This window comes from Papaver somniferum, chromosome 2, assembly GCF_003573695.1.
Source record: "Papaver somniferum cultivar HN1 chromosome 2, ASM357369v1, whole genome shotgun sequence".
Taxonomy (NCBI): Eukaryota; Viridiplantae; Streptophyta; class Magnoliopsida; order Ranunculales; family Papaveraceae; genus Papaver; species Papaver somniferum.
The window spans coordinates 13,077,381-13,083,380 of record NC_039359.1 but is presented as its reverse complement, the minus strand read 5'-3'; positions in this window follow the sequence as shown (position 1 = coordinate 13,083,380).

Below are 6,000 nucleotides of genomic sequence, written 5' to 3'. Positions count from 1 at the left end.
AGTGCTGTCTCCGGAGGGCTTACCAGAGGTATACCCCCAAAACCTTTATACTCCAGACCCTAGCTATCTACGTAGAACCTTGGAAGGCACTAAAGAATCTCCTTGGTTGGCATACTTATTGACTACAGGAGGAAGTACCATGATGCGAAATTCCAATTGTTGTACACGAGTTTGCACTCAAGCATACTAAAATTCATATATAAGTGACAGAGCTCTACTCAGATAGCTGCACTATGGACATCAATATCCGGAGTCGAAACTAATCACATGGATAGATCAAGAAGATGGATATAGAGAAAAATATATATGGTTTTGATGTTTACTAGGTGAACAGTGTTTCTCATATCTGTCTGTAGGCCTCCGCCAAAATGAACCTATCCTAATGGACTGAGATACTAGTCTGACTAATATCAACACACTGGCATATACAAGGGAACCAGTGATTGATAATCCTAACTCTAGGTCAACACACTAGCATATACAAGGGTACCAGTGGTCGACTTTATTGAATTTATTCCGGTTGGTCTGATGGTCTGGTCTCAGTTTTTTTTTTTTTTGTATCTTAGTCACTCTAATTCACCCTAGCATTGGTAACAACTTTAATCGTGAACCCCACCTAATCACTTAGAGAAACATAGTTTAAAAACAAAACAAAATAAAAACAGAAGTGAAAGGACTCAACGAGATATGGTGAAATTATCATGTTATTTCTAACACCTGATCTTTGTGCTTTTATGAATAGACTCTTTAGATGTTGCCATCTAGTCAGATTAACTCCTACAACCAAAATGCTTCCATCCACTTAGATTGGGTAGTGCCATCTTTAATAGGCATAAATTTCTAGGATCTGGAGTTTAATTTTACAACTAAAAAGTAACAAAAAGTTCTACCCCACCCCCAAACTTAAATCTAACATTGTCCTCAATGTTTCTAATCAAAGAACAGTACCAAAAATATAAGTAACATGAGGAAATAGTAAAGAGAGAAGTCGGAAAGATAGTACCTGGGTGAAGTGTAACCAAAAACCTATAAAAATAATATACAACATACAAAATTGCATCGATGATCAATCAAGGTAAACAAGGTCCTCCAGAGGGACCTCCTCAACATCACCTATAGGAAAAGGCTCTAAAAAGGGCTTCAATTGTTGATCATTAACCTTCGAAGAACTACTACCATCTGGTGTCTCAATCTCAACAGCGCCATGAGGAAAAACAGTACGGACCACAAAAGGACCGGTCCACCGAGAGCGCAACTTCCCGGGGAATAGATGCAAACGAGTGTCATACATAAGAACTTTTTGACCTGGAGAAAATGACTTTCGTAAAATATTCCTATCATGCACAAGTTTCATTTTGTTCTTATACTCCTTAGCAGTATCGTATGCATCTCTACGAATCTCGTCCAACTCATTGAGCTGGAGCTTTCTTTGAGCTCCTGCCTTGTCAAGTGAAAAGTTTAAGTTCTTAATAGCCCAATAGGCTCGATGCTCTAACTCAACAGGCAGGTGACATGCCTTTCCAAACACTAAACGATAAGGTGACATTCCAATTGATGTCTTAAACACAGTACGGTGTTGTAGTTTTGAAAGTGGTAGTAAAAGTTCGTTGCTCGGACTTGTAAAGATTTAAAAATAAAAATATATACAAAAAATATTAACAATATGGGCAAGAGTACTGGGACTAAGATACGGCCGTTTTTTTCATTTTCAAGTGGTTCAGAAATTAATTCTAACAATTATAGTTCAAAAACAAAACAAATATTAACTCTAGTTTATTGCCAAGATAGATTTTATAAAATATTAGTTGTATTTTATGAGCATGGCGCATCAAAAATCCCTAGGACCAAGCATACTCCATCAAATAAAATCACAGGTAATTAATTTAAAATCTTAATTCAATTAAAATTAGTGCAAAAAGTAAATAAAAGAATTAATTAAATTACCACATGGATGAATTAAGGATTTCTCCGTCGTCCCAGTGCTTGGGTTTATCTCATCATAGTGAAATACCTCTCAAAATATTTTATTAAGCTCAATTGGTGTTTACAATGAAGAGAAAATGGAGAAAAGGGTGAAAATCGGTAAACTGCAACGCTTATAAGCGTTACAGAACACCGTTACAAAGAACGATAAAAGAGTGCTGCTGTTGTCTGCGTAGCTGACTACGACCCACAGAGACCGGTCGTTTTCACTGTTGGGGAACGACTGTCTTTGGCCGTCTGTTCTTCGTGTTCTTCCTCTTCATCAATGGCAGCAGCAGCAGCAGAGAAAAATGGTGATTCTCCCTCTGCAGCCTTCTCTCCTCTCCTCCCAACTCTCGACACCCTTTCTCCTTGACCTCAGTGAGCTATTTATACCCAACAGCATCGATATCTTCCATCATAACTCCATATAATCTTCTCTTCAATTCTTTGCCGACGCGAGAATAATATTTTTGATTTTTTTCCTGTTTAATCGAAATCGTGTTTACCAAATATTCTCTTGGCTTCTGACGCACTCTCAATCATTCCTAGCTTAGATATATTCGAATCCCATGAGATAACGCACGTATATCCTCCAACAGAATCCAATATTTTCCAAAATATTCTCCCGTGAAAACAGCTCCCCTGTTTGGACTTTGATCTTCTCTCCCGGTCATTTCAGCCCAACTTGATCGCTAAAATCACTTGCATTCGGCCTGTTTAGCTTAACAGGCTTAGCCCAATAATTTCCAGCGATCGAATCTTCCAAAAACACGTCCAAGAATCGAGTAGAAATTTCATGCAGGCGTGATTGATTTCTCCCGCCATTTTCAAATTCAAATCGTGAAAAGGTGTCCCCTTAGCAAACAGTGGTGTCCCCTTAGGAATTTGGGCTGAAATAGTAATTCTTGGGTTGAAATAGTAATTTTTCTGGTTTCCTCCGGTACATTTCTGGGACGTTTCCGGTACATTTCTGGGGTGCCTTTAGTACTTTTCTCCGGGGTGTAAATCATCACTTTTTGAGCAACTCTTTCCATACAAGGGTATTTTCTCCAAAAACACCTAAATAAACATAAAAACACAATATTAGTACAAAAATAGAGTTCCAACAATACAGGCATTGAGGACAAATTAGACACAAAAATGTGTCTATCAAATACCCCCAAACTTATTATTTGCTAGTCCTCGGCAAATTTATTCTTGAAAAGTGACCGAGTTAATCTCGGGTGGGTTTATCAGAGGTGTACCCACAAAAACCAATACTCCAGACCCTAACTATCTACGCAAAATCTTGGAAAGCACTAAAGAACCTCCTTGGTTGGCATACTTATTAATTATAGGAGGAAGTACCCTGATGCGAAATTCCAATTACTGTACACGAGTTTTCACTCAAGCATACTAAAATTCATATAAGTGACAGAGATCTACTAAGATAGTTTCACGATGGACATCATACTCGGAGTCAGACTAATCACATGAAAAGATTAAGAAGATGGAAAAAGAAAAATGTAGATGGTTGAAAAGTGAACGATGTTTCCCATATCTGTCTGAAGGCCACTGCCAGAATGAACCTATCCTAATGGACTGAGATACCGGTCTGACTAATATCAACACAACTGGCATATACAAGGGAACCAGTGGTCAATAACTTAAATCTAGATCAACAAACTGGCAAATACAAGGGAACCAGCAGTTGACTACACATAACAATAACCATTTTTTTTTAAACGGCATGAATAGATATTTTTGATCCAAGCGCATGCTTCTTTTCAGCAGATTACACGATAGTTCCCACGGGTCCTGCATTCCACGCTTGCTTAGGCGGCGGAAACAGGGAGAACACACGCATATTGCTATCCAAGTGTTAATACTTACTCCGATTGGTCTAACTGGTCCAGTCTTTTTTTTTTTAGTAATCTCAGTCACTCTAATTCACCCTAGCAGTGGTAACAACTTGAATCGTGTGCCCCACCAAATCACTTGAAATAAAAGAAAACTGAAAATAGAAAGTGAAAAGGACTCGACGAGATATGGCGAAACTATCATGTTATTTCTAACAACTGAGCTCTGTGCTTTTATGAATAGACTCTATAGATGTTTCCATCTAGTCAGATTGGTTCCTCAACTCCTAAAACAAAAATGTTTCCATCCACTTAGATTGGTTAGTGCTATCCTTAATAGGCGTAAATTTCTAGGCTCTGGAGTTTATTTATTGCAACTAAAAGATTTTCCCATACCCCCAAACTTAAATCTAACATTGTCCTCAATGTTCTAAAGATGAAATTAAAAGCATGAACAAGGAGAAACGGTTACTATTTGAAGCAAAAGAGTTAAGTAAGGATATTACCGTGTTGCATGAGATTGGGTTACCTCCCAAAAAGTTCTAAGTTTAAAGTCTTCATCCAGACTTAGAAAAGGTTTAGTCAACTCGAATCGTATAACAGTAGCCGGAATAACTGCGGGTCTTTAAAACCAAAAAGAGATGACAACAGGAAATTGCAGTGAACCAAGAAAATGAACAAGACTAGCGTGCCCTTACCTAGTTTCCTGATTAAGATATTTATATCTAATTGTGGTTCAGGTTCAGGTTCTATGAAAGGGTCTAAATAAAATATTTTTCTTGGATGCATTTCCTCATAGATTGGATCTAAATTACTAGGTCCTAGAGTCTGGAAAAACTCAAATACGAACTTAGAATCACGAAGTAATAACCTAAATAATTGTGGATCCTCTAAGTCAATCAGATATGGCTTACATAATTGACCACAATGAGAGTAGTGGTCATCCTTAAGCAAATGTGTCGATTCTAATTTCCTAAAGAATTTAGGATTAGTCTCACAACTTAATATTCGACACATTTGAAATCTATATGTTCCCACATTTGGAAGAAAACTATTTGGTGGGAAAACAAAATCAGTCTTGGTATTATTGCCTGGGTTAACCACATCAACCAGAGGATGGGTTTCTAACAGTTGAGACTCTTGTTGGATATCATTAGGTTCTGGAAAACGAGTACGAAGATAGTCTCGTAAGATGGGTGAGGCATTGATGTCAAGTCCCAAGTGAGGGATATTTTTAAGAGTTACAGAACATGGAGAATGATAATCACCCCCAAACTTAGAGTTTTCGGCGTCTCTAGGTAGACTGGTCATAATCTCCCTAATTTCTAGGTCATCAGATTCCTGAAAGTGGGCGATTGATTTTTCTAAGTCAGGTTCATCCTCGCTAATCTCTACGAGTTCTTCTAAGACTATTGTTTCTAAATCGTTTGACCCGAAAACAGTACTCTCAAGATAAACTGGTTCCTCTAAACCATCATCGGTTTCGTAATCATCATCTAAAACGGGGGTATTTCTAGTCAAATCCTCGTCCTTTTGAATAGGTAAATAATTATTAGAATTATTTGGATTTGAACTAGAAATATCATTATAATCATCATCACCATCCTCCTCCTCATCATCATCACAATATAATTTTTGATATTCACGAATTCTCAAGCTTTGTTCCCAACTGCATGGTCTATGTTTATAATATTTCTCATAGATCGTTAGATATGATTCCTCAATAAAAGTTGGAGTATCCATATATCGCTGCCCACGCATATATTCACCAAGAGTCATTTCCGAAGACGTCTCTTGATAACGAGAATTTCTAGACATATATTCTCGCAACGTCATCGCAGGTGGCGTCTCCTCAAAAGGATTCATCACCGAAGAAATATAAACTACAGATGGGTTCTATACAATCACAAACAAGGCCGACTCGACTCCACCAAAGCAAACCTAAAGATTTCTAGCAAACAAAAAGCATGATGGCTCCACTTATATTGTTTCTAGACCAGCTTCTATCTTTCGAAAGGGAATTCGTTGCAATTTGAGCAAACCCCTCTGGAATCAATCCGAGTCAAAGTAAGTTGAATTGAGGCGAGGGAAGCTCAGTGGAGCTTTGATACCCAAGGCCTCACCGCTATCACAAGGCGGCGCAGTCACGCATTCAACTCACAGAAACCATCATGAACTTTGGAGTGTGCTTAAAGAG